The following is a 27889-nucleotide window of genomic DNA, read 5'->3' as shown; positions in this document are numbered from 1 at the left end:
TATGGAATAGATTACATTATAGCCAGTATTAGAGTTGAAGGAAGTGGTCTTTGACCCTGAAAGGATGCGATCCTTTATTGTGGTGCAGGTGCTGAACGTGGGCCCTCAGCTGTACTACCACAGATTGATAATCAATAGCAAGAGAGCCCTGCCCGAGTGATCTGTAAATAGAAGGACCTGTCAGATAGAGCAACTCCACTTGAGGAGACAACAATACTAGCCACTGATCATGTGACTGGTCATGTGACCTTGATCTGATAACATGACCTCGCATCAGTCATGCCAACATTACAGCCGTTTATTACTATTGACTTTCAAATGAACCATTAACGAAAAGCTAGGAGATTTTTCGTCTAAGGAAATAGTTTGTGACCGTTTTCATTTGGACAGTCAGATAAACTGGAAGGATTTGGGCAGTTTATTGAATGTTTGAATGAAATTTAAAACCTAGTCTAATTGATATATCGATTTAGATTTAATGGAAATTCTGTAAGAAAGGGGTTGAAACTTCATCAGATTTTATTTTGAGATTTTATTGTCAATCGAAACAGCCTCGACTTTGAAAGAGGTGCAGGAGCAATAATGTTTGTCCGTGCCTCCAACAACAACGTTTGCAGGATATGGGAGTTACAGTGACGTGACATCATGCAGTTTACAACACACTGCAGATTTGTCAGCCCCCTTAAACTTTTTATTTCAGTCATGAAAATGAAGTATTAAACATTGTATCTGTTGCTGTGACTTCTACTGTAGGAATGGGGCTAGCAGAGATCGTATACCGATCATATATGGTCTCTGGTACTAGCCAGAGATCTTTGGGGAGTCATACACATGGAAGTGTAACATGGAACTTGTCTGAATTTGTGGGAACATATTTCTGTACATTATGTTATATCAGTTTACTTGTGTAAGTCTGCAGCAGATGTTGTATTTGTTTGCTAGTTAGAGTTTGTGTCAGTTGTGTTTGTTTATTAAATGACTAATTCTTTGAATAGTGGAATTAAATAGTTTGGAGAACAATGCAATGGCCATAAGGCCATCTTTCAGGGCATTTTAAGGACCTTCATAAGAAAGCTTTTGTCACCTGAATGTAATCTCTCATGAACAACCCTGTGGGGAGTCAGAATAAGGAAAGAGTCTGATTGCAACCCTGCCAAAACCAAGACAATGTGGATTCCTGCTATCACCTGAGGTTAATTCCTAATTAATTCTTTTTTCAAATTTTGAAAACGAAATGTGAACTAGAAGGGATTATAATGTAGCTGTTTTGCTTGGTTTAGTGAAAGTTAAATCCTGTCTGTGGTATACTGACAGTTACATCCTGGCTGTGGTATATCGTAGCTGTGGTACAGTGACAGTTATTTCATGGGTGTGACTGGACTTTCACAAGTCTCTAAAAATTAATAGTTTAAATAATAATTTCTAAAAAAATATTAAACAGCAGACATGGGTCCTTCGTCCGTTTATCTAGACTTGCCTCTTGAAAGGATAGAATTGCTATACATACGAGTTATTCTGTAGCTTCCCCAAAATGACCCATACATCAAATGTGTCTAATAACAACCCAACCATTACTGAGAAGATATTTTGGAATGACTCATTCTGTACTATATTTCTTAATACTCTACGTCAGGAATTGGGCCAGTCTGGTGAAAACCTGCTGATTAAACTTGAGGTTGATATTGATGGTGCTATCAATGATCTCGTTAATAAGATATTGAAATCAGCCGAATGTATGAAAAAGGCGTGCAAAGACGGTTCTAAATCTAGACCATTTAGCAGAGAATGTAAATTGGCCAAGAGAAAGTTTCGGTGTCAACGCAATGATAGTAACAGATGGACATACTGTAAAGAGCGAAATAGGTACAAGTCATGTTACAGAAACTTTAAACATGAACTCAAATGTAATAAACTAAACAGGCTAAGTAATTCTATGTATTGTCAGTCTAAATTCTGGAAAGAAATTCGACATATCAAAACTAAATGCTCCCAACAAAATTCAATTTCCAAAACTGAGTGGCTCATTCATTTCAGGAATGTTTTCGCAAATAATTCAGTGCTCGATCAGTCTGACCACGACCAAGACATTTTAGAAATTTCGGATGATTTTAATGGGGACTATGATGAAGTAGATGACTGACTGAGTTTTGGTTTTACGCCGCTTTTAGCAATATTCCAGCAACATCACGGCGGGGGACACCAGAAATGGGCTTCATACATTGTACCCATGTGGGGATTCGAACCCGGGTTTTCGGCGTGATGAGCCAACGCTTTAACTACTAGGCTACCCCACCGCCCCTGAAGTAGATGAACTTGTACTAGACTCGCCTATATCGGATGATGAAATCACACATGCAATTTCACAATTGAAATGTGGAAAAGCAGCTTGTCCTGATAGTATCATTATTGAAATGCTTAAATGTTCTATTGCAGAAATTCTTCCATTTCTCAATAAATGCTTTAATAGTTTGTTCACAAAAGGAGTAATTCCTCGCAATTGGTCAATTTCTATTATTGTCCCAATTCACAAGAAAGGTGACTTTAATAATCCTGATAATTATAGGGAAATAAAAATTCTCGGCAAAGTCTTCACTTCTATACTAAATACTCGACTCTCTAAATGGGCAAACGTGAGAGATAAGATTCCTGAGAATCGAGCTGGTTTTCGTAAGCAATACTCCACAACTGATCATTTTTTTACTTTGTATACACTGATTCAGAAATGTTTATCCCGTCGAAAACACAAACTGTATGTAGCTTTTGTCGATTTTAAGAAAGCATTCGATTCTGTAGATAGACACAAATTATGGTATTGCTTACATAATGCCGGTTTAGGCGGGGAAATGTATACTATGTTAAAAGCAATGTATTCAAATGTAAAATCTTGTGTGCGATGTAGTTCTGGTGTAACAGATTATTTTGTCTGCCCAATGGGACTACGGCAAGGATGCATTGTAAGTCCGATTTTGTTCTCATTTTTCATAAACGAATTATATTATGATGTTATGCAAAAGGGTAAACATGGTGTACAGATGTTCCCAGATATGATAGAACTGTTTATGCTTCTATTTACATACGATGTCATTTTGATATCTGAAACTATTATTGGTTTGCAAAATCAGCTAAATATTCTTAAAAGTTATTATGAAAACTGGAAACAGTCCGTAAATTTAGACAAAACTACTATAGTCATATTCAGAAGGGGTGGTGCTGTTGCATCTAAGGAGAAATGGTTTCTTCACGGAAAATCTGTTGCTATTGTTAATCAATATAGATATCTGGGAATAATTTTTTCACATACGATGAGTTTAAAAAGTTGTGTCTATGACTTGTTCCTCTAGCTTTCTATGTTAAATATGCATTTATTTGTCGTAACGAACACTTACAATTAACCATGTCTTAATGTATGTAACTCGCTTGTATAAGGGCCGGTGGCCTAATATACAATAAACGATTGTCTTGTCTTGTCTACTTGGGCTCAGCATACAGTCTAGCCTTTGAGCAAGTCTAGGATGTGGTATACTGACAGTTATATCGTAGCTGTGGTATAGTCACAGTTATTTAGTGGCTGTGGTATACTGACAGTTATAGTATGGCTGTGGTATACCTGCAGTTATATCCTGGCAGGGGTATATTTGCAGATATATCATTGCAGAGGTATACTCAGTTATGTTATGGCCTTGGTATGTTTACAGTAATGTATATGTAAGCTGAAACCAATATTAATTCAAATGTTATACAGTGGTAATTATTGGAAGTTAGTATCAGTGAGATGTCAGCAATTCTCATTACACTGTCTCTTTTAGACTAATATGTATGTACATACATCTGTAGGTTGTCACCTGGGTGTGGGTGATTAATATCAGCATCACCAGGGTGTGTTGACTCCCAGCATCCAAGTCACCGAGGCTAACCACCCAATCAGAATTTAACTTGGGAATTAGCCAGACCACATTTTGCTGGACAGAGTGAGTGAGTTTAGTTTTACGCTGCACTCCGCAATATACCAGCCATGTGCCATATGGCGGCAGTCTGTAAATAATCTATCTGGACCAGACAATCCAGTGATCAACAGCATGAGCATAGACCCACGCAATTGGAATATGATGACATGTGTCAACCAATTCAGCGAGCATGACCACCCGATCTCGTTGGTCGCCTATTACAACAAGCATAGTTTACTGAAGATCAATTCTAACCCGGATCTTCATGAATTTGCTGTACAGAACAAAGTTGATGATTGTATTTTGTTTCGACCACATGAAGCGAGAGTTGCATGTTTTCAAGTCAGTTTATTGTTTTTCATTTGAGTATCCATGTTAAAATTTGGCATGGTATCTCAGTGGGCACATAATATACAACCAATATTAGTTTGGACTACTACATGCAGCCCTGATGGATGCTGCGGTGTGAGTGCAATAGCAGGATGTTAATCATAAACCTCACCCAACCCATGGCATGAAATGATTACTTTCTGGGATGAACCTTTTCATAGCCAACTGTAATCTTTAATTGAAGTGATGGAGCAAACCAGTTATAACCCATGCTCATCTCTGACTGACTCCATATTTCTACTGTTATCATCATAACAGTTACTGCCCGTGGACATGTTTTACAGGATTGATTCAAGACATCCTCACCCTAAGTAACAGAGAGTTGCTCTTTAAACTACCCAAGGATACTGTGAAAGTAATCTATCTAAGCTGCCACAGTTACAGCAATTACACCACCCTGGGAGTTGAGCAACATCGTAGTAGGCTATACTTGACCCCTCTTATCTTATCATGGTCCCTCCTGCCTCTACTGCTGCTTTACCAAGTTCACCCAGCTTCAGTCAGCTGTGCTTTATGAGCTTAAAGTCTTTGCTTCTTGACAGGAACATTAAATCATATTCAAGCTGAGTGTCAGAAAATAAATGGCACACAAATCTATGGCCATATTGAGCAGTGCAACTGTCTGTGTGGCAAATAATCATTTCTCCACTCTGCTCCGTGATATATGTTTGATATTCCATCTGTTCAGCAATTGTTGGAGGTAATGCTGTTTAACACCATATATCTGCCAATGTGTTAATGTTACTGTTATACTAGTCATGGCAGTTTGAACTGTTATACATTGTTCACATTGATGATCTGTCTGTTATACAGTGTTGATCTGACTGGTATACTGTGTTGATCTGACTGTTGTAAAGCATTGAACTGACTGTTGTACAGACATGATATAACACTAGATATATCCAGGAAATATTAAAAATAGCATTAGTCTGTCCCCCAGTCACAAGAGAATAAATTAAAGAGGGAGTCCAAGTCAAGTCTAGATGTAAATGTAGACTGCTTCAGCTCTGAATTGTTCTGGCATCCATTTTGTTTATATATTTTTTTTCTTTTTATAGCGATATATATTTAAACAAGATTACCTTCTTATTGAGACTAAATGTCAGTTGAGAACATGATTTATTGCAAGACTTTTTTAATTTCATGGTTTATGGGCTGTTTAATGACACTTCTAGTTGGTAATTGTCATGTGTGCACTATATTTAAATCCAGAATGGCCAGTCATGTAGTTTTATGTATTGAAAGAAAAAAACATTTTGTGGGACACATCTGAATATTTTCTGGCAGGAAAACAAATCAAATCTTTTCTTTTCACATATTTTGTTTCTCTTCATTTGTAGTCAGTGGGTAGAAAGTTTGTAAATGTAGAATGTAACGTAATTCCATGATAGTACAACAGCATGAATCTCCTTGGAACAGTTTCCTGTGGTGAAAGTACCCAAAGAATGTAATCTCCCAGTGGGGATATATAGACAGGATCTAAAAGGTGTATAGCCCCCTATAGGGATATAAAGACAGTGTAGACATAGTGTATATCTCCCGGGGGAAGTATAAAGGCTACATAGGGTGTATAGTTCTCTGGTGGCATGGCTCCGTACATCTGGTATCACCATCAGGCCAGACCCTGGAGTCACAGTGATCCATCCTTAGACTGATATATGCCCACTGAATGCGGCTGACCATTGATCTCTCAGATGACCAGTCCAAGACGTTCCCAGCCTACATGCTGGTCAGCCACTGTTAGGAATCCAGTCCAGAATAAGTCCAGACTTATTTCTGACCAGTTTTAATTTGCAAGGAACTATTCCTTATGCAGACAACTGTTAATATTTTGTATCTTTTAGACAATGATTACATCTAAAAGCTGTGCAATGAATGATTCTTCTGATTCATAGAATGGTTAATATGCCAAATTTTACTTGGGTGTATTAATTTCTGCACTGAAACGATGTAATCCTTCCTGATGCAGTTATGGTCAGATACTGAGTGACAGTCCTCTGTACCAGCCATGATATTCATAATTGATATTAACACTTGTTGGTTTTTAGTTTTTATTTTATGTTCAAGTTAAGTGAAATAACTGTGCTCCTTGAACATTGAAGAATCACATGCATGAATAACTTAACATTATACTTGGTTAATGGTGCCCCTTTTGAAATTCTCTTGCCTTGCCCTTTTTGGATCCTTGGGGAAACTATGGTTTGTCTGTGGCAGATCCCTGCTTATAGTTTCAAGGTAACGTCTGGGAACTAAATCACTTTGAGTTTTCCTGCCACGGCAAGCTGACACCCTGTTATACAACTGTAGTACTGTTCAAAGGGATGGTAAGTCTAACTCAACCACTTACTTATGACTACATCTGATGTAAGTCGATGTTGTAATACTTCTCTTTATGAGTCTTCATGGAACATATCCCTTGGCCCAATTCCACAAAGGAGATTTCCCATACTTTAACACACATTTATGACTGTTGTATCACCATGGCCTTGATTGAAAAGAGTTTTGATTTTGTAACATGGTGTGATACAGACTAATGATAGACTTAAGATCGCATGGTGGAACAAACGCCAGGGTACCATTGTACAAAATGATCTTAGGTCTGGGGCTATCGTAACTCCCATACCTTAAAGGTCACATGCAACACAAAACACAACTTTGCAGATTCTGATACCTTTCGGTATAGACTTAAAGTAACAAATTATCAAAAGTGCAAATTCAACTTATTAAGTTGAAAAATAACGCAATGAACACACACAATGAGCCGTGAGGGCATCGGCAAATGAACCAGCCAATGAAAGACTTCATTACACTTGAGTGCACACCCACTGACTGGGTTCGGTCTCCCGGGTGCTTCGTTTCGAGTGAAGTAAACCCAAGTACAAAATATTGCACTTTTGATTTGCGATTGTACGCTTATAATTTTGTTTATTTGTCTTTTTCATAATCAGCAATGGATATTATATGTCGTGAATAAGTGATAATTGTGTTTTAATTATGTTTGTTTTTGGGGTTGCATGTGACCTTTAACATTGACTTACAACATTACTTACGATCATGTTGTGGAGCACTACCATATATGCCGTTGTACAAAGCTATCTTAGCGCTAAGGTGATCGTAACTCCCTTACCTTAACATTGACTTACAACATTACTTACGATCATGTTGTGGGGCACTACCATATATGCCGTTGTACAAAGCGATCTTAGCGCTAAGGTGATCATAACTCCCATACTTTAAGTTAGTGGGTGAGTGAGTGAGTTTAGTTTTACATGGCACTAGCAATGTTCTAATTATATGGTAGCAGTCTGTAAATAATAGAGACTGGACCAGACAATCCAGCGATCAACAGTATGAGCATCGATCTATGATGATTGGGATTGGGATACACTGACATGTGTCAAACCAAGTCAGTGAGCCTGACCACCCGATCCCATCAGTTGCCTCTTACAAGCATAGGTTCCATAGATCAATTCTAACCTGGATCTTCACGGTCTACTTTAACGTAGACTTACGATAAACTTTAAGGTCGCTTTGTGGAACAAAAGGATATGAAGAGAAGGCCACCTTGTACAGAGTTCTAGCTCCACAGTACCAGAATGAGCTATGGTCAGGGCACACAATGTTTCCCCTGCCAGCCTTGTTACAGCTCCTGATGATGGCAGGACGATGCTGGTCTGATTCCTAATGGTCCTGTGTATGGCTGCTTGTGTCCACATGACATGGACCATATAATCACATCAGATTGATCATCACTGTCCTGGGATGCTACAGGCAATTTATCAGATGGGATTATGGTATGAGAGATCAGATCCTCAAGAAATATTTGACCTGGTAATCAGAAGATCTTGCGATCAAACAAAATTTCATGAGATATTTTTCTGATTCTGAAATGATTGCAGATATTGAAAGTGATTGAAATGATATATTATAATGATATTTGTTTTTGACACTTTGTCACTGATATTAGCCATTTCGTGATTGCTCTTAGAAAATCACTGAAATCATGTTGGTACTGAAGCTGCTGCTGCTGCTGCTGCTAATATTGGTATAATAGGGATGGTATTAATAATTATGGAGACAGGAATGATGATGATACAGATGATGATGGTGATACAGGGGATGATGTTGATGATGATGATACAGGGGATGATGATGTTGATGATGATACAGAGGATGATGATGATGATGATACAGATGATGATGTTGATGATGATACAGATGATGATACAGGGATGATGATGATGATGATGATAGAGGGATGATGATGATGATGATGATGATGATGATACATGAATGATGTTGATGATGATACAGGGATGATGATGATGATGATACAGATGATGATGATGTTGATGATGATGATGATACAGATGATGATGATGATGCTGATGATGATATACAGGATGATGTTGATAATGATGATGATACAGATGATGTTGATGATAATGATGATGATGATGATGATACAGAATGATGCTGATGATACATAATGTTGATGATGATATACTGATAATACCAATGATGATGATACAGATATTGTAATGTAATAATAATAATGATAATACAGAATAATGATGATGATGATAATATATGAATGATGTAATAATGATGATGATGATGATAATGTTGATGATAATACAAATGATAATAATGATGAATGATGATAATAATAATTAATAATACAAATGATAATAATGTGATGTTAAAATAATGTTACATGTGATGATATGATAATGTGTGTAATAATGTGTCTGATGATAATGATGTTAATGATGATAATAATACAAATAATAATAATGAAATAATGATGATGATACGTAATATTAATAATGTTGATAATGATAATACAGATAATGTCTAAATGATAATGATAATACAGATAATAATGATAATAATACAAATGATGATGTGTGATGATAATACAAATAATGATGATGATGATACGGATGATGATGATGATGATACGGAAATAATGTTAATGATAATACAAATAATGTTAATGATAATACAAATGATAATTAATGTAATACAAATGATGTGTAATACGAATAATGACAAATAAAATAATGTGTATGAATAATAATACAAATAATAATAATACATGAATAATGCAATGATGATGAATGATACAGAAATAATAATGTGAATGATGATACAAATAATAATGATGATTAATACAGATAATGATATTGATGATAATGATGATAATGTGTATGATGCATGATGTGTAATACATGATACAGATGTATGATGATAATAATACAGGTGATAATGTGTGTGTAATACAAATGATGTTAATAATAATGATACAAATAATAATGATAATAATAAAAGATGATGATACATAATGTGTAATGATGTTACATATGATGTAAATAATGTCTAATAATAATACAAATAATAATGATAATACATGTGATGTTAAATACAAATAATGTGATAATGTTGTACAAATATTGTAATTGTATGTCTGATGATAAGATAATAATGATAATACAAATAATGATGATACAAATTGATGTGTGATACAAATAATGATGATAATACAAATAATGTGTAATATGATACAAATGATTGATGATGTAATGGTCTAATAATGTGTACATGATGATGATGTAATACAGTAATGTGTGTTAATACAGATGATTATAATGATACAGATGATAATGTATGATTATGTGTACAAATGATGATAATGTATGATACAAATAATAATAATGATGATAAAATAATAATAATGTGTATACAGAATGATGATGTCTGATGATAATACAGATTAATATTATGCAAATGATGTGTGTATTAATAATAATAGTATGATAATGATGATGATGATAATGTAATAATACAAATGATGATGTATGTGTATGATATACAGATACATGTGATGTCTGATAATGATACAAATGATGATGATTAATGTATGTACAAATAATGTGTGTATGATATAATAATGATGATGTATAATACAATGATATGATGATGAATACAAATGATGATGTTAAAGATGATTGCAGACTGTTGTGGTAATGCGAATCATTTCAATGATAAAAACAACAATGAATTAATGCCATATGATACTTTCCAATGGCCATGTCAAGTGGTTGTATCAGGTTTGTGCCAAGTGACAGGACCAGGAACTGCAGGAGTGCGAGCAGTTTAAGCCTCCCTGATTTCAAGTGGTTACTTGAGCCCACTGCACAGCTCTTTAAGCCTCCCCTAACCCAGCTAATACTGAGAATTATGGAGAATCCCAGTCAATAGATGAATCTTGGGGAGGCTTTTTGTTGACAGATGAGACCAAGTGCTGCTCTGTGTTTAGACACTACTGTATCATAGCCACTTCATCATGGACAGGTCTGTGCCTGGACCGCTGTTAGGGAGCAATATCATCATCCTCGGTTGTGGGGGACAGTAACATGTGGGCATAGGGACACAATAATATGTGGTCAAGGAAATACTCTACCATGTGGTTGTCATGGTGACACACTACCACATGATTGTCATGGTGACACACTACCATCTTGTTGTCATGGAGACATACTACCATCTGGTTGTCATGGAGACACATCATTTGGTTGTCATGGGGACAGTCTACCATGTAGTTGTCTTGTGGTAGTCATGGTAATATACTACCAAATGGTGTCATGGTGAAGGTCATGGGGACTCACTACCATCTGGTTGTCATGGAGATACACTACTGTTTGGTTACCATGGGGACATGCTACCATCCGGTGTTGTTTGTGCTGAGACCAAGTCCTGAATGCAACAGTATTTCATCACGAGCTTGGACATTGGCTTAGAAGGGTTATAAGGTGTAATCATTGTTACACATTTGTGTATTGATGTACAAAACATCTCAATATTCACAATAAACAACACATGGATATTGGCCCAATAATCATCCTACACACTACCTGTTTCATGCATCTGCCCATATCAGATAACACGTACCTACATCAAAGACAACCCAGAAATCTATGTCAAGTATCTCCGCCACAACTGGCTTCATCAAGAACCGGTTCCACGCCTCTGGGTAGACAGTCCCTTGACATGGCGGAACAACCAGTCACATGACATTAACTCCTAGCTTGGATTCAGGTAAACACCTGAACGAACCTATCAGTTAGGTCCACCTGGGTCAAGTCTAGACCTACATTGTTCCTGAATGTGATATTAGTACTACAACCACCTTACCCAGTACTGTAACATTAACCTGGGACAGTGTGAGGTCTGAGATTATGACCCTATACTGAAACACTGACTTACAGTAGTCCAAGCTCTGAGATCATAGTGCCATACTTTAGCATTTGACATATGACAATAAGCCCCAAAACAGTTGAAAATTTAATATTTTAGGTTTACACTTTAACATTAATGTCTAAGATCATAACCCCATACTATAATATTGACTTAAGATAGTACCGGTACTCAAAGATTGTAACCCTGTACTTAAGCAATGACTTACAATAGTGGGAATCCTCACAGATCCTTACTGTAACATCTACTATCACTGGTCGGAATTCTAAGATGGAAACCTCATGCTTTATCATTGACTTACTGAAGTGGGAAATCTGGGATCATTTTGTAAAACAAACCTTGTATATTCTTCAGTTCAGTCGACTTACATCAGAAGACATATGTCTGTGTAAAATCTTCAACTGTGTGATTATGGAGGCAACTCTGCTGATTGATCTGAGGCCAATCGTCAGATTCCTTTCTTTGTGTTCTTGGCCTTTCCATAGAAACTAGTCATGATTAGTCCCAAGTACAATGCATATGACTTCTATTGAGTTGATGTTCCCATGATATTCTGAATGATAACTTTTGTGTTAGACTTATTGATTTATGTAAAAATAGCTCTTTTTGAATTTCCCACAAAATAATGAGGAGAAAGTTTTAAGTACAAATTATCATATTTCAGTAGAAAATGCAGAAAGTCCATTAGAGATGCAAATGTTGGTTCCCATTATCAACAACTGAATACCAATCGTAATGGTACTGGATTGATTTACAGTTCTTACAGAGGCTGATTCCCATGAAACCACTGCTTTTAACCTCTGGATGACCTGCAGAGTATTGATTGGCCCCACCCAGGAGGATTTAATTGATTCCACCCTCCACCCAGTTCATCCCACAATTTTACATTCAACATCCCTCCTCTCTTCCAGGACACCCCCCAGCAGCCTACCCCCAGCCCTTTCCTCAGTCTCCAGCTGATTCATCCCACAGTTTTACATTCAACATCCCTCCTCTCTTCCAGGACACCCCCCAGCAGCCTACCCCAGCCCTTTCCTCAGTCTCCAGCTGATTCATCCCACAGTTTTACATTCAACATCCCTCCTCTCTTCCAGGACACCCCCCAACAGCCTACCCCCAGCCCTTCCCCATCTTCCAGCTAATTCATCCCACAGTTTTACCCTCAGTATCGCTCCCCTTTTCCAGGACACCCTATCCCCCTACCCCCTCCCTAACTCCACCCAGTTCATTCCAAGAATCCTTCATAGAACAGCTTGCTGTTTATTATCCCACACACACACACCTGACTTGAGAGAGATGACCCTCCCCCCCTCTTCCCCTTTCCTTCCTAAACCAGTTTTATTCCAATTCCTGAAAACTTTACACAGACAAGAATGAACAATCTTGTTTAATATCCCCTACCCTTGCGGTTCCCCTCCTCCACTACCCCTCCCTCACCCCCCATCTTCCACCCGGTGTTCCATTTCACATTGAAAACCCACGTTTCGTATCCCCTCCCTTACCCCTCCCTTACCCCTCCTGACCCCTGGCCCCAGCATCGCCTAACCACCAACACATGTGCTAAGCTCCTACTTCAGAAATATTCATATCATTCTTTGTCCTTCCACACAATATCAGATCATACCGCTTACCCTATGTTTAGCATACCATCAATTATTTACCCTTTCCCCACCCGAGCCCTCCCGTTTCCACAACACACCCCTACTACAAGGAACTATTTACATTACAATCACCCTCTGACAGCACCCCGCCACCAGTCTATCATTACACACCCTGCTTTCAACTAAACATAATGAAAGTCATTGTCATGGGTCTAATGTTAAACATGATAGATTTAGAGGGTCATTCTATTCAGAAACCATGCCCCTGAGGACCATACTTCATTATTTTCTAAAACAGTTTTAAAGAAGAAAACATTTAAGCTTCTTATTCATCCAGTACTTCATTTGATAGGCGCAGGATTACATGGCTGTAAATAAAACAATATTTTGAAATTGATCTATGTCCTGTTAGGTTACATGGTCTATGGTTGACTTCGTGCTGCTGCTTTTAAGATTTACTGTTAATGTTGACAGGCATCGGGAAATATTGGCTCTGTAAATCAGTCTGCCTCATACTGCAACAACGTGCTTCCACTTCCATGTCAAAATCAATGACGTTTCAGCATTGTACTTCTATCAACATGCCTCCCACCCGCATGGTTCTCTGCCTCGTGACCTAGGTATTGATCATAACCCCTCCCTTGTGTCTCAGTCATTGAGGCCCGGTATTGATTACCTCCCCTCCCCCACCCCAAGACGTTATTGATTCCCCACCGATCTGGATGCACGACCAGGTCTTCAGTCACAGCAACAGCAGACTCCACTGACCACCACCACACAACTTTGTCAGCCTCCCTCGCCAATCATCATCCCTCCTCCCACCACACCCACCCCGACCATGTGGTCATCTCAGTGACTACGGATGAGGTCATGCTGGGCTGTAATGACCACAACCAAGAGGTGGTACGGCCATGTGATATACATGATACAACACACCACTGTCTTCCTGGGTCTCGGCTACAGATGGGAATAACACCCCGTTAGCAGGATCTGCAATTAACCCTACTGCTTAAGCCTGCTCACACAGCCAAGAGGATTCCCCCGGACAATCCTAGAGTGAGAGTAGAGAGGTATTTCCACAGGCAGTGTAGAAGGTGATAAGGTATAACATTGCTGAATCATCAACTGAGTGTGTGGAAGTACTACCGGGATTGTCCTGCCCATGTGTTCAGTCAGTGAGGAGGCAATACATTGTGTGTCTTCAGGTGATACAGTGTGTGTCTTCAAGTGGTACAGTGTGTATCTTCAGATGATACAGTGTGTGTCCTAACACAATACAGTGTGTCTTTAGGCGATACTGTGTGTGTTGCCAGGTGATACAAGGCAGTGTCTTCAGGTGATACGAGTTAGTGTCTCTGGGTGATACGACTGCCAGGCATGGAATAACGTACAGGTCTGCCTAGCAGCCACAGTGCCAGGTACCTATGGAGGACGGGATTTTACTATTGACGTTACTACTAACGCTGTGCTTGTTACTCACTACAGGTAAGACAACACAGATGGGACTAAGTACACCTTTTGTCTTAATACACCTGTCTAATACACCTATCAATTCTATATCATAACCATCCAGTAGTATGCTTCAGTGCGTTTTGATACTCCAATAAGTCCTGTCATGTAGGAGCTATCTATGTACAGCTGCCTAATGGTAATCTCTCGCATATTCCAATGATTTAACATTTATATATCTTTGTTATTCCTCCTCATTATTGATATTCTTATGTTATCCCATCCCAGTAGGTAGGTTTATCAACAAAGATGGTGTTGTCAGATATCGAGGCTGTAGTACATCACGACGATGGCCCACACAATTATGTGTGTTATCCGGCATGAGTTCTCACAGGATGGGTATTGATCCAGAAGCAAATGTTTCCTGTTGTATGTATCACCATCAAATAATCATAAGAAAACAACTCGCGCCTGACATCGCCATATGTCTTTGGGTAAAGCTTTTATGTATTGTAAGACATTGATAACGACCGTTCATTGATTCTACGTGGGTACATGTTGTGATACGGTGTGTCAGAATGGAGATATTTACTCAGCAGATGATGTCTCAACCATCGAGGGGGAGACTGATGGGGATGGAGACAGTGATATATGACCATGTTTAACACATGACTGGGCTTCACAAATATTGACTCTATCATTAACTGAGCGTGGTGTCTGCATATCGGATCTTGACTCAAATCAGGGATTTCTTATTCTGGCAGATACAGTGAATAATGGATAACATTAATAATCTCTTTCCTTGGTTGTAGAGTAACATGGTGAAAAATTAAGCGATGTTGTAAGTGCTGTTCCACCAGCGGTATGAAAAACTAGGATCTCACATTTGGTATTCTTCAGCCAATAAAACACCTCAGAAATCACACACAAAAATATTTCCCAGTTGTAGTAATTTGTACTGTTGATCATGTTAGGGCAATTCTTTTGATGGGTTGTAAGAAATATTTTCAGATTTAGACTTTGTTATATTTTGGTCTGATGGAAAAGTTATTTCAACAAATAACGAAGAAAATTTATATATGTATATCATAAATTAATCATCACTTTCAGTTTAAATGATGTCATATTTAGAAATTAGTCATATATTGCTCATTTGCACACAGCTCCGTCTCTATTGGTCCATATCTGAGTGTTTCCTGTCAGAGATTGACCAATATTCATATGGGAGATTGGCTGGAATTGTGTTTTAACAGAATATTTTGGGGGTCACTGCTTTCAAGCGTGACCAATTATGTATTTATTTTCAAAACAACAAATATATTTATGTTTCTAAATACCTGAGGTAGAATATTTTCAAGTATTTTTTTAGAACAAACTATGTTTTTCAAAACAGTCCCACTTCCCCAGAATACAAATGACTGGTCCCATATTAAGCTGGTTACAAAACGACATTCCCTAGAAGCCTGTCTAGCTTGTTCTAGTGAATCTGTTGGTAACAGGTTCATGAGTCCAACGTTGCATCATGCTCCCACCGACTCCCAGTGTCCACCCAACCATGTCAAAGCGGGAATTACCCCTACATAATATACTGAAATATTTAGGACAAGGGACTCGAGCTCAATTCAGGATTAATAAATGCTCCCATTGACGAGAAGGCTAAATGAGTGTCATAAGGATTCGGTACGCATAGAAAATTACTTAGGAATGCAGTTGAGAAACTTTTGAGAACATAACAACCTTGAGGGGTTCGTGTGCACTGATAAAAGAAAACAAATACCTGATGAGGCGACACACTTTCCTTGTTTAACAGATGCTTCTGCTGAAGAGCAATTTTTTATCAATCTTTTTTCTAACATCCATAAAACATAATGCTTTGTTTTTCACTTCTAACAGCCTATTAAAAATAGATTTTTGTGTATCAAACATTAAAATGCTGTTTAAGTCATAAAGTTGTTTGGTTTTCTTTCGTTTAAAGATTCCATACATAGATGAAATATTGTTTAACTCATTCAATGTTTAAAACATACATTTCAGGAAGTTGTTTTGGGTTGATTTTTTCAAACTGACCTTGAATCAAACCTCACATTTCCATATACTCTACTTCCTGAAACAGGAGCGGTGGGGTAGTCTAGTGGTTAAGGCGTTCGTTCGTCACGCCGAAGATCCGGTTTGATTCACAATTAGTCGTCTCACAGTCCCTGAAGATCCCTACTGCCAAGCCCTTTGATTCCCCACAAAGGGCACAATGTGTGAGGCCCATTTCTGGTGTCCCGCCGCCGTGATATTGCTGGAATATTGCTAAAGCAGGCTAAAACAAAACTCACTCACTCACTCACTCTTCTTGAAACAGGAAAACAGTGTGGCATGACTATAAAAACGTTTCTATAGACTGTAAGCTCCTTTTCAGTTGCCAAAGCTGATATGTCTTCAGCAAGTTAAAGATGAAAGCCTGTTGAGACTGGCAGAGGGGTGATAATTAGCATCCAGGACATCGTTATCAGGGATGCAGCGATAACGCCAAGATGATGATGTTTACAAGCAATACCCATTTGAACACTGGCATGTTTACAACAGCAACAAACTGTCAGAGCTAGAACATTTGTACTTTCAATAGCTGGGTGATGACAGTCATTGTTCTGTCGATACATTGTTTTACCATTCCATAGGGAGGGAGGAACAGACAGGTGCTTGTGCCTACTCTGAATGACAGTTTGTGTGCTTGTGCTTACTCTGACCCATGAATAACAGTTTAGGTTATTGTGCCTACTTTGACCTGTGAGTGACATTCTTAGTTAGTGTGCCTACTTTGATCAGTGAGTGACAGTGCCTATTCTGACCTGAGTGACAGACTAGGTTATTGTGCCTACTTTGACCTGTGAGTGACATTCTTAGTTAGTGTGCCTACTTTGATCAGTGAGTGACAGTGCCTATTCTGACCTGAGTGACAGACTAGGTTATTGTGCCTACTCTGATCTGTGAGTGACTGTCTTAGTTATTGTGCCTACCCTGTGAGTGGCAGTGCCTATTATGACCTGTGAGTGGCAGTGCCTACTCTGACCTGTGAGTGACATTCAGTGCCTACTCTGACCTGTGAAGTCTTAGTGACAGTGCCTACTCTGACCTGCCTGACAGTCCCTCTGACCTGTGACCTGTGAGTGACAGTCTTAGTTACTGTGCCTATTCTGACCTGTGACAGTGATGGTGCCTACTCTGACCTGTGAGTGACAGTCCCTACTCTGACCTGTGCCTACTCTGACCTGTGAGTGGCAGTGACAGTGCCTACTCTGACCTGTGAGTGACAGTGCCTACTCTGACCTGTATGTGACAGTGCCTACTCTGACCTGTGAGTGACAGTCTAGGTTACTGTGCCTACTCTGACCTGTGAGTGACAGTGCCTACTCTGACCTGTGAGTGACAGTGCCTACTCTGACCTGTGAGTGACAGTCTAGGTTACTGTGCCTACTCTGACCTGTGAGTGACAGTCTAGGTTACTGTGCCTACTCTGACCTGTGAGTGACAGTCTAGGTTACTGTGCCTACTCTGACCTGTGAGTGACAGTCTCCTGGTTACAGTGCCTACTCTGACCTGTGAGTGACAGTCTAGGTTACTGTGCCTACTCTGACCTGTGAGTGACAGTGCCTACTCTGACCTATGAGTGACAGTGCCTACTCTGACCTGTGAGTGACAGTCTAGGTTACTGTGCCTACTCTGACCTGTGAGTTACAGTGCTCTGAGACCTGTTTACAGTGCCTACTCTGACCTGTGAGTGACAGTCTAGGTTACTGTGCCTACTCTGACCTGTGAGTGACAGTCTAGGTTACTGTGCCTACTCTGACCTGTGAGTGACAGTCTAGGTTACTGTGCCTATTCTGACCTGTGACAGTCTAGACAGTGCCTAGTCTGACCTGTTACAGTGCCTACTCTGACCTGTGAGTGACAGTCTAGGTTACAGTGCCTACTCTGACATGTGAGTGACAGTGCCTACTCTGACCTATGAGTGACAGTGCCTACTCTGACCTGTGAGTGACAGTCTAGGTTACTGTGCCTACTCTGACCTGTGAGTGACAGTCTAGGTTACTGTGCCTACTCTGACCTGTGAGTGGCAGTCTAGGTTACAGTGCCTACTCTGACCTGTGAGTTACAGTCTAGGTTACAGTGCCTACTCTGACCTATACATGAGAGTCTGATGGTTGTGCCAGTGCGTGAGTGACAGTTTGGGTGGTTGTACCTTGGACGTCGAATCAAATGTTTCACGTTTATTCTGCAGGTTTTAAGGCATTTTAAGGGAATTTGTATTGTTACCCATACCCACAGTCCAAACCATCTGGTTGTATTCTCTCTACACGAACATTGTCTGTCACTCTCAAGGGGATGTAGAAACGTCACATGTGCTTGACATTGGAATATTTCATTCTTGCAGGTGATTACTAATAAACAAGGTGTTCTAGGTTTGTTGTTTTGTAAATCTGGAAAGAATATCATTTCAAGTTATCCATTTTGCACTATTTCTGGCCCAAGGAACCACTTGATTTCATTTTTGCTCACTTGCTTTCCAAACACGTTCTGATACTTCTCTTTAACACAAGTGGATTTCCCCTGTCTATCTGTGTGTTTACACACAGTATCGGATAGCTCTGTTCCCTGGCTAATCCATATCAATTTAATTTCTCGATGTTTATAAAGTGCTTCACACACCAAATAATGGCTTCTGTGTTTAAATAATATCATGTAATGGTTTCTCCAACTCATCTGTCTGGCATTGAAGCACTGGCTCTGTTGTCTTAAATATCATGATCTGCCGTTCAATGGAACTGAATCAGGTTCCAGTGATATGCATTTATAATTAGCAACTGAGTTCAAATTTATCATCATGTCAGTGTTATTTCAGCTACATCCCAACACATTTATCATAGAGGGAATTCACAAAAGATACTAGTTTATTTCTGTGAGGCAGCTGAGGTGAAAATTCATAAGGAAGACAGTTTTTTTTTGGATGTCAACTTCTTTATTATGAGGAACACAACGTTTCGGACCATATGGAAACGTTAGACTAACAGCTAGTCTCTGACATGAACATACGTTACAGAAAAAAAGCTGAGACTTTCTTCCTGTGGAAATCTAGACTTGCCACATTTTCTAGACTTGCTACATTTTCTAGACTTGGGTGGGCTCTCTTGGATATATTTGCTTCAGGGTCTGTATGACGGACTAGGAAACGTTGTGTTCCTCATAATAAAAACTCTCTTCCTTCCGTGTATCACTTCTAAGCCATTCAAAGACTTCAAACGTCAGTTGTTTACTGTCTGAGTTAATGAATTGTGAAATATTTCCTCACTTATTTAAAAAATTATGTTTACAAATCTATCAAGCATAATCTTTAAGACCTCAACTGGCAGGACAGCTGCCACAGATAAGAGCACAGGTAAATAGTTTCAGCCAATGAGTGGTCACCATTTCGGTAGGTATATATAGGCTGATTAAGTACTGTCAGATATAGACAGGCATGCATGAAACACTCATGCCTCATGAAACATGTACATTTCAGCATTACAGACTTGAAACAAATACCACTCGACTGCACCAACTGTAGCATTGATATGAAATCTTGCCATCTGTTTCACAGTCAATGGTGGAGTGTATGGTTCATGGAACATGGGTCTTTGCCTGTGATACAAGGTGGACAGAGGACTTTGGCTGTGCCTCATTTGTCCTTGTGACAGAGGATAAAGTATCAGCACGTGCCTCAGTCTGTTTCGTAGAAATGTGTTTCAGTTGTTTCAATTCCCGTTTCACTTCCTTGGGTTTAGCCTTGAACACCAGATGAGGAAGATGACGACAAGACAGTCATACTGAAAGTGAAACATTCAGAATCTTGGATCTAAAACTAAATATTGTTACTGTTTTGCACACATTTTGAAAGGACCGTTCTTGAACACATCTGGGTAGGGGAACCCTTCTGTGATTCCTACTGAATCCATTCATTACTACTTTGCCTAGGCCACTTTGTGATTTGTTTCATTTGTTCGTCAGATCTTTTGTAAAAAGAAGATTGAGGGCCACTTGGAAAGTGTTTAGCATCTTTTAGCTGTATATATAGCCAGAGATCCTACTCACTGTCCCACGCAAATATGTTGAGACAAAGTAGGCCGTAGTTATGACAAGCAAATTATGACTACGTTCTTGTGTAATGAGTTTCCAACAGGGAAATAGAGAGTTGTAAGTAGAATATTTCCATCCCCAGTCCTCAAGGGAAATACACTTTTCTTCACTATTTAGATGCAATTAATTTTAATTTTGGAATAATAATACTTTACCAATTCCTGTTTGTTCACTTGTCAGTCTTTGATTTAATTGATGTTCATTTACAAGGAAAATCCTCTAAAAATGTGTCTGTTTTAAATTTTTGTTTTTTATCTAATTATGATTAATTTGTTATTGTAAACTTTTTTTTTTTAATTTTGAAATTTTATAACAAAAATGTGGCATATTCAGTTATACCTGTTCCTGCAGTCTCTTGTTTTTGTGTGGTCCAGTGAGGTAACTGTTAGTCAGTGGTTGTACAGACGAGCAGTGTTGTTCACTGAGATATCATGATGCACTTAATATATGATACCACACTCAGACACAGTATTATACTGACTCCGAGCTGACCAGTCAATGTTTTATTCCCATAATGCCTTGCACCAGGCAGGGCAACAACAAGTTTCATTTGTCAAATGTCTTTACATATGATGTCACCAGGTATCAAACCACTACATTCATCTCCAGCAAACACTCTATCCACTAGGCTGCCAATAACTAGGTTTCACTTGTGTCAATAGTTTAATGGTTGTATCTAATAGGATTATGTTACGAATGTCAGTGTTAGGCAGGCTGTGTGCAGAATGTACTAATACACCAACCCCTGGTGTTAATAGCAAGATATAGTGCATGTTCAGGACTTGCATTCAATGAAATATACGTCCTAGGGTCTGAGAGACACTTAGCCTCATGAGCGTTGCAATCACAATTGAAAAGGGAGACAACTGGGGATGGAATCCTGGCATCTTCTCCTGCCTCGAACAGTGTTATCCTGACATAGAGTGTGATCAGTATCTAGATACGGAAGAGGTTTTATATATCAGTATACCATCCTCCTCAACAGGATGTGTTATTCCCTAGAAATCACATCCTAACCATGAAGAAGGTGTTATACACCAGTACATCCTCCAAACAGTATTATATCCACCAGTTTCTATTCACCTCCATTGCCTCATGTCATAAAGTTACGTATCAGCATATGCTGTTGCTAGTCATTTTTGCCTATACACAAGGTGCTTTTTCCAACAGTTATGCTCTTGTAACAAGAATTCCTGGTGGTCTTGCGCCATTCACAGCCAGATCAAAGCTACCTTTCCGAATTCCAACGCTCAAGTAGTTCCGCATTGTGTCAGCAGTTATCAGCATTCAAGGATGCACTTCACCATATACAGACAGAGCTCTGTCATTACAATCAGATGCTGCATGGCAGGGGAACTTGGCCCTGTATCACAGAGGGATCAAAGCTGTATAACAGTCGTAATTCTAACAGATGAACATTGACCTATGACCCTCTTGCCACTTTGGTCAATTTGCAGGAACCAACATGGCAGAGATGAATGAAAGCGTCAAGAAGTGCCAGAAATATATACTCAGAGTATCATGCTTTAAATCAACATATAGTCTATGAAATCTTCTGATTAGTATATTTCTCACTTCTAACATTGTTTTTGTTATAATGCCTGTTTATGTAAAAAAAAATAGTTCATTTTTGCAACCTACTGACCAACTATTTCACTATCAAAACAGTCAGACACAAATACATTTTGAATAAATTCAGTGAATATATTCCAGTCATGCTGAAAGACGAACTCAATCTGAATGATAAGGGGGAAATTTTAGAGATGATAGGAGGAACACAATGTTTTGAAGACTAACCATACTTGTTGCCTAGAAGGAGTAAAATATACTCCCAGTCATTGTGTTACTCATATTATATAAGTTGATATTCATGAAACTTTCGTCTTTTGTATCACTTGTAAATGCCTTTAATCGAAACATTAGTTGTTATTCATGATTGGTTGGTTGGTTTGTTGTTTAACGCTGCACTCAGCAATATTCCAGCTATGTGGCATCAGTCTGTAAATAATAGAGTCTGGACCAGACAATCCAGTGATCAACAACATGAGCATCGATCTACGCAATTGGGATATGATGACAAGTGCCAACCAAGTCAGCGAGTCTGACCACCCGATCCTGTTAGTCACCTCTTACAACAAGTATGGGTTGCTAAAGACCGGCCAATTCTAACCCAGATCTTCACGTGTGTGTTATTCATGGGACAAGTGCATCCAGTATAACACACATGTTGTAGTGTTATGTATACATGCTATTACCTACGAGAGCGAAAATATCGGGGATCATATGTTTCATATGATGCCCTAGGGCAAAATATCACTTTGTCATGGTGATATGAGTCATGAACAATGCTATGACATCACGTTTCTTCTGTGACGTTGCATTCTACATGCAGCAACGGCGGGTAGCCAGCCTATGTTTGAAAGTAGATTTGAGTTATTTTCCTCAATTTGACGACTTCAGTAATAAATAGAATATTATATCCATGCCCATACGACACGAGTGCCTAAATATCGGTATATCCCTCGCTCTCACTCGGGAAAAACCAACATTTAGGCACTCGTGTCGTAAACATAGTATGACATGGGCACTCGTATAATATCCTGTATTTATTACCCATCATCTCCCTAGTAGATAGATAGTACTGGATGTTGATATACCCAGCCTTGTTATCACTCACGTCAGCTTCTCACTCACCTGTCCGTCAGCTTCTCACTCACCTGTCCGTCAGCTTCTCACTCACCTGTCCGTCAGCTTCTCACTCACCTGTCCGTCAGCTTCTCACTCACCTGTCCGTCAGCTTCTCACTCACATGTCCGTCAACTTCTCACTCACCTGTCCGTCAAGCTTCTCACTCACATGTCCGTCAGCTTCTCACTCACCTGTCCGTCAGCTTCTCACTCACATGTCCGTCAACTTCTCACTCACCTGTCCGTCAACTTCTCACTCACCTGTCCGTCAGCTTCTCACTCACATGTCCGTCAGCTTCTCACTCACCTGTCCGTCAGCTTCTCACTCACATGTCCGTCAGCTTCTCACTCACATGTCCGTCAGCTTCTCACTCACATGTCAGTCTGAGAGTACTACATGTGATGAATGGGCTGGTCTTGAAATATATACAGCCAATCATTTGTCAGTGTGTATGGGTTCTGTTTGTCTGACAACTCATGAATAAATAGAAACAAATTTCCAATTCAAGTCTAGAGGTTTCATCAAGTCTAGAATGCATCAGCCCTGACAGTCAACATTGTTCTTATCTCCTTTTTGATGTTATTTTTTAAGTTGATGTATAATTTTTAATAAGATAGTTTTATTTGTGGAACTAAATGTTAATAAACTATTGTGTGTGTGAGGTTCAATGGGAGGAATGTTTTTGAGGTTTCTGGGATTTTTTAAAGGAAAATAAATTTGTTATAGGTTTACCACAGGAAAGAAAAATGTGCACTAAATTGTAGATCTTCCCAGAATATTGAATGGTCTGTTTTCTACTCCAAATTCCTGTTACCATGGTAACCAGATGTTTATGCATGTCACATCTTCCCTGGCTACTGTGGAGATCCATGTAGAGGGGAAGTTGGGGGATAGAATAAATTGGTTGTCTTTTATTTTGGGTCATTGTCTTATCATCATTCGGCTCAAAGCAAGCAGGATTGTTCAGTTATCAAATATAACAGTGTGAAACATAGAGATAGTTTTGAATATTACTATTTATTATGTTTGGATTAATAAAGCATTTGTTGGAAGGTTTGTTATTAGATTTTCCTGGTCACATGATACAATAAAAGATGTTGAAATTTGGTATTTTTTGTTATCCCGGCTGGTGCACGGCATTAAAGGACATAAAAAATTAAGGACTCTATGCTTCGAAGCTGGCATACTGACAGTGTGTGAGTGAGGAATCCATGGTAGATGGCGGCATGGTGTTTTGGACCCAATAACTTAAATTTCCCTGTCGATTAAATACAAGTCTACTGACTCAGAATGAACAAAAAAATTAACATGAATAATATCGGGAATACATACTTTCCACAATCCCATGGAGATTTCCAATTTGCATAGAAATGACTCATTAATGAGAGAAGATTGGTGAATAAGTCGTTATGTAGGAAATTGTCCAAGGCGAGTATTGGGATGGTATGATTAGGGCTTACAATATAGCTTGGTAATTGGTATATTACAACAGTACTGGCTGTGCAGGCAATATGTTAAAGCCATTACTGCTTTGATCGCTGCATTCATGCAGTCTGCCTCACAGTGAGAGGGGCATGTTTGGAAACACCAGAAATCTCAGTAGACTCATAAGTCAATTAATTGGAGTTAATTGCTATATTTACTTCACAAGTTTGTCGGTGACATTTTGGTTGCCATGACAATGATGGAAAGAAGTTTCCATCATTTCAAGATAATATGGATTTTGTTTGAGAAAGCCTTGCAATATTGAAATTGCAAAATCGAAATTTGTTTGTGTGAATATTTTTATAATTTTTATTTCAAAGTTTATAGACATTTCTAGGATGATATGGAGGAATTTTGCCCAGAATATCCTGGTGTTTAGTAAATGGAAATTCCATAAATCCTAAGGATTGGTTAGTCATGGTGATAGTGAGACATGGTGAATTGAGCAATACAGAGCTGTGTTTCCTGCTGAGTAACGGTGTAACAATAAACTGACACATTGCCACTGGAACAATCTCTGTATTATCAATCATCAATTGAGATCTCTCAATGGGCGATGTACCATTGTTTGTTTGCGAATGCGTTAAAACTTCTATGAAGTTTCAGTTGCTTTTTCCTACTCATCTTTTATCCGTTTCCATTATGTGTGAATGGTGTGTGAATGTTAATGTTGTTTTGTATGGTCTTTTATGTGTCTGTAGAATAGAAAACCACAATGTATGCAATTTCTGCTGTCTACAGGCGGCGGGGTGGCCTAGTGGTTAAGGCATTCGCTCCTCATGCTGAAGACCTGTTTGCTTCCCACATGGGTACAACGTGTGAAGCCCATTTCTGGTGTCCCCGCCATTTTATTGCTGGAATATTGCTAAAAGAGGCATTAAACTAAACTCACTCACTCACTCACTCACTCACTCACTCACTCACTCACTCACTCTCACTCACTCACTCACTCACTCACTCACTCACTCACTCACTAGCTACTCTGTCTGTTTGACAGTTTCATGGATACATAGCTATTTTCTTGTAGCAGGGATACATGAATATAGATGTCAGTTACAAAAGAAATTATCGAAATTTCTATGTCAAACTGGTGCATAATCTTTTTTCAGTACTTTCGACATAAACAATCTGCTATACATTGTCATGGATAAAAACTGGTATGTTAAGTGTCAATAGTTTCTCAGATTATATCAGTTTAACAGCTGAAATGATGTTTGGCTATCGAGCACAAAACGGGAGCTCCCTGTCTCCTTTTGAAGATAAACTAAATTCTATTAAATACTGATATCTTCTCAGGTTGTTTCAGTACACATAACATTATATAATCTCAATCCAGTTATAGTTTATAAATTTTCTATCCACTATGGCCCAAAGATTTTTTCTCCGTAAACAATTTATTGCAAAAAAAACTGAGAATATTGAATGCCTTCAGTTGTGCTGGAGACACAGTTATTCGTGAAAGATGCTCTCCAGTTGTGTGGAGATATTGATGTTATGATCGGTATATTGACACACGGTGCCAGTTTTCCGCGTGCAAGGCTGCAGGCTTTGTTCTAATAATCATTCACACTGCACTAGCTCAACACTGGAACGATTTGTCCAGCCTGGTTATTACACTGAGGGGCCTCGCCCATGCTATACTAGACTTGCACAAGTCTCTCAGGCGATAATTATTTGTTTAAAACTAGATTATATAAATACATACAGTAAAGTGTGTTGATTACAAACATGCTTATAAGAAACTGACAGATATGATGAACTGTTTTCTCATTTCTGCCCCCCTTTTGTATATTTTAATCAAAAATATGTATAACAAAGTATGGTTATAACAAACTAAAATTAGTGCTTCCTTTGAATTTGTTAAAGCAATAGCTTTCTGTATATTGTTAACATGTATAGATAAATATGTCCTTATAAAAGGCTGCTGTTCTGTCAGCTTATCTAGACTAGGAAAGAATTACACACCCAGAGGCGGTGGGATAGCCTAGTGGTTAAAGCTTTTGTTCCCTAGGCCAATGACCTGGGTTGGATTCCAAGCATGGTAGTCTGTCTCACAGTCCCTGAACAACATTATTTTCCCTACTGCCAAGCCCTCTCTGCAGTGCTAAAGCCCTAAATATAGCAAGCCTAGATTTCCTCAGGTTCAGCTCTGGTCCTTCTAGGGCTCCTTTTCAATTTAAATAGGCTTGTTTGTTACTATCAAAATTATATATATTCAGAGACTAAGCATTAGTCTACCAACATGGGTACAATATGTGAAGTGTATTTCTGGTGTCCCCTTCCATGATATTGCTGGAATATATCTGAAACCATACTCACTCACTCACACCATGGATTTATCATTCCGTTGAGCCCTGGAGCAAGACTACTTCTACACCATTACTGACATGTGAGTTGGTAACATGGTGCCGATAATTGCTACATAATGCATCAATATTCTTGAACTATAGGCTACTATGTTTGCTCTGAAGATAGAATAGAAAACAGGACAAAGTTGGCATGTAAGTGAAGTGAACACCATGAAATCATCCTAAAATATATCCACTAATTAGAACATCAGTTAAGAAACCCACTGAGCAACACATGCGCAGTATTTGAAACCCATTGATCAGCATGATGGTTGCATAAGGAAACCAGAGATGTTTGATATATCTATTAGGGCAGTGGGTAGCCTAGTGGTTAAAGTGTTCACTTGTCACACCGAAGACCTGGGTTCAATTCCCCATATCATCAGTTACAATGTGTGAAGCCCATTTCTGGTGTTCCCTGCCCTGATATTGTTGGAATATTGCTAAAAGCAGCGTAAAACAAAACTCACTCCCTCACTCACTCTATTATTCCCACTGCACACTACTGTTGATATGACCCCTGTAAGCAACTTGTTTATGTGGTTTAAACATATTTTATCCTATT

General features: G+C 38.8%; 1 protein-coding gene and 1 long non-coding RNA gene across 4 annotated transcripts in view; one reads left to right on the top strand and one right to left on the bottom strand.

Moving 5' to 3' along the window:
* The window catches only part of LOC124279747, a 189625-nt gene that overhangs the window by 140966 nt on the left and 20770 nt on the right, over window positions 1-27889 (top strand). Inside the window, exon 1 of one of the 3 annotated variants that reach the window (XM_046715612.1) lies at window positions 13956-14680. The exons of the other annotated variants lie outside the window; for them this stretch is intronic. The gene's annotated coding sequence lies outside the window, so the exon portion shown is untranslated. Of the gene's footprint in view, window positions 1-13955; window positions 14681-27889 lie in introns of those variants that run through there. 3 annotated transcript variants of the gene reach the window in all.
* Window positions 3377-26269, bottom strand: LOC124279748. Its single transcript, XR_006899470.1, has 3 exons — window positions 26259-26269; window positions 14587-14594; window positions 3377-3471 (listed from the first exon to the last, which is right to left on the bottom strand). It is a non-coding gene; the product is annotated as an uncharacterized LOC124279748 (long non-coding RNA).

Source organism: Haliotis rubra, unplaced genomic scaffold (genome assembly GCF_003918875.1).
Source record: "Haliotis rubra isolate DU_JTF1 unplaced genomic scaffold, ASM391887v1 Scf256, whole genome shotgun sequence".
Lineage (NCBI taxonomy): Eukaryota > Metazoa > Mollusca > Gastropoda > Lepetellida > Haliotidae > Haliotis > Haliotis rubra.
Note: the sequence above shows the minus strand (reverse complement) of the source record. Positions and strands in the feature narration are given on the sequence as shown.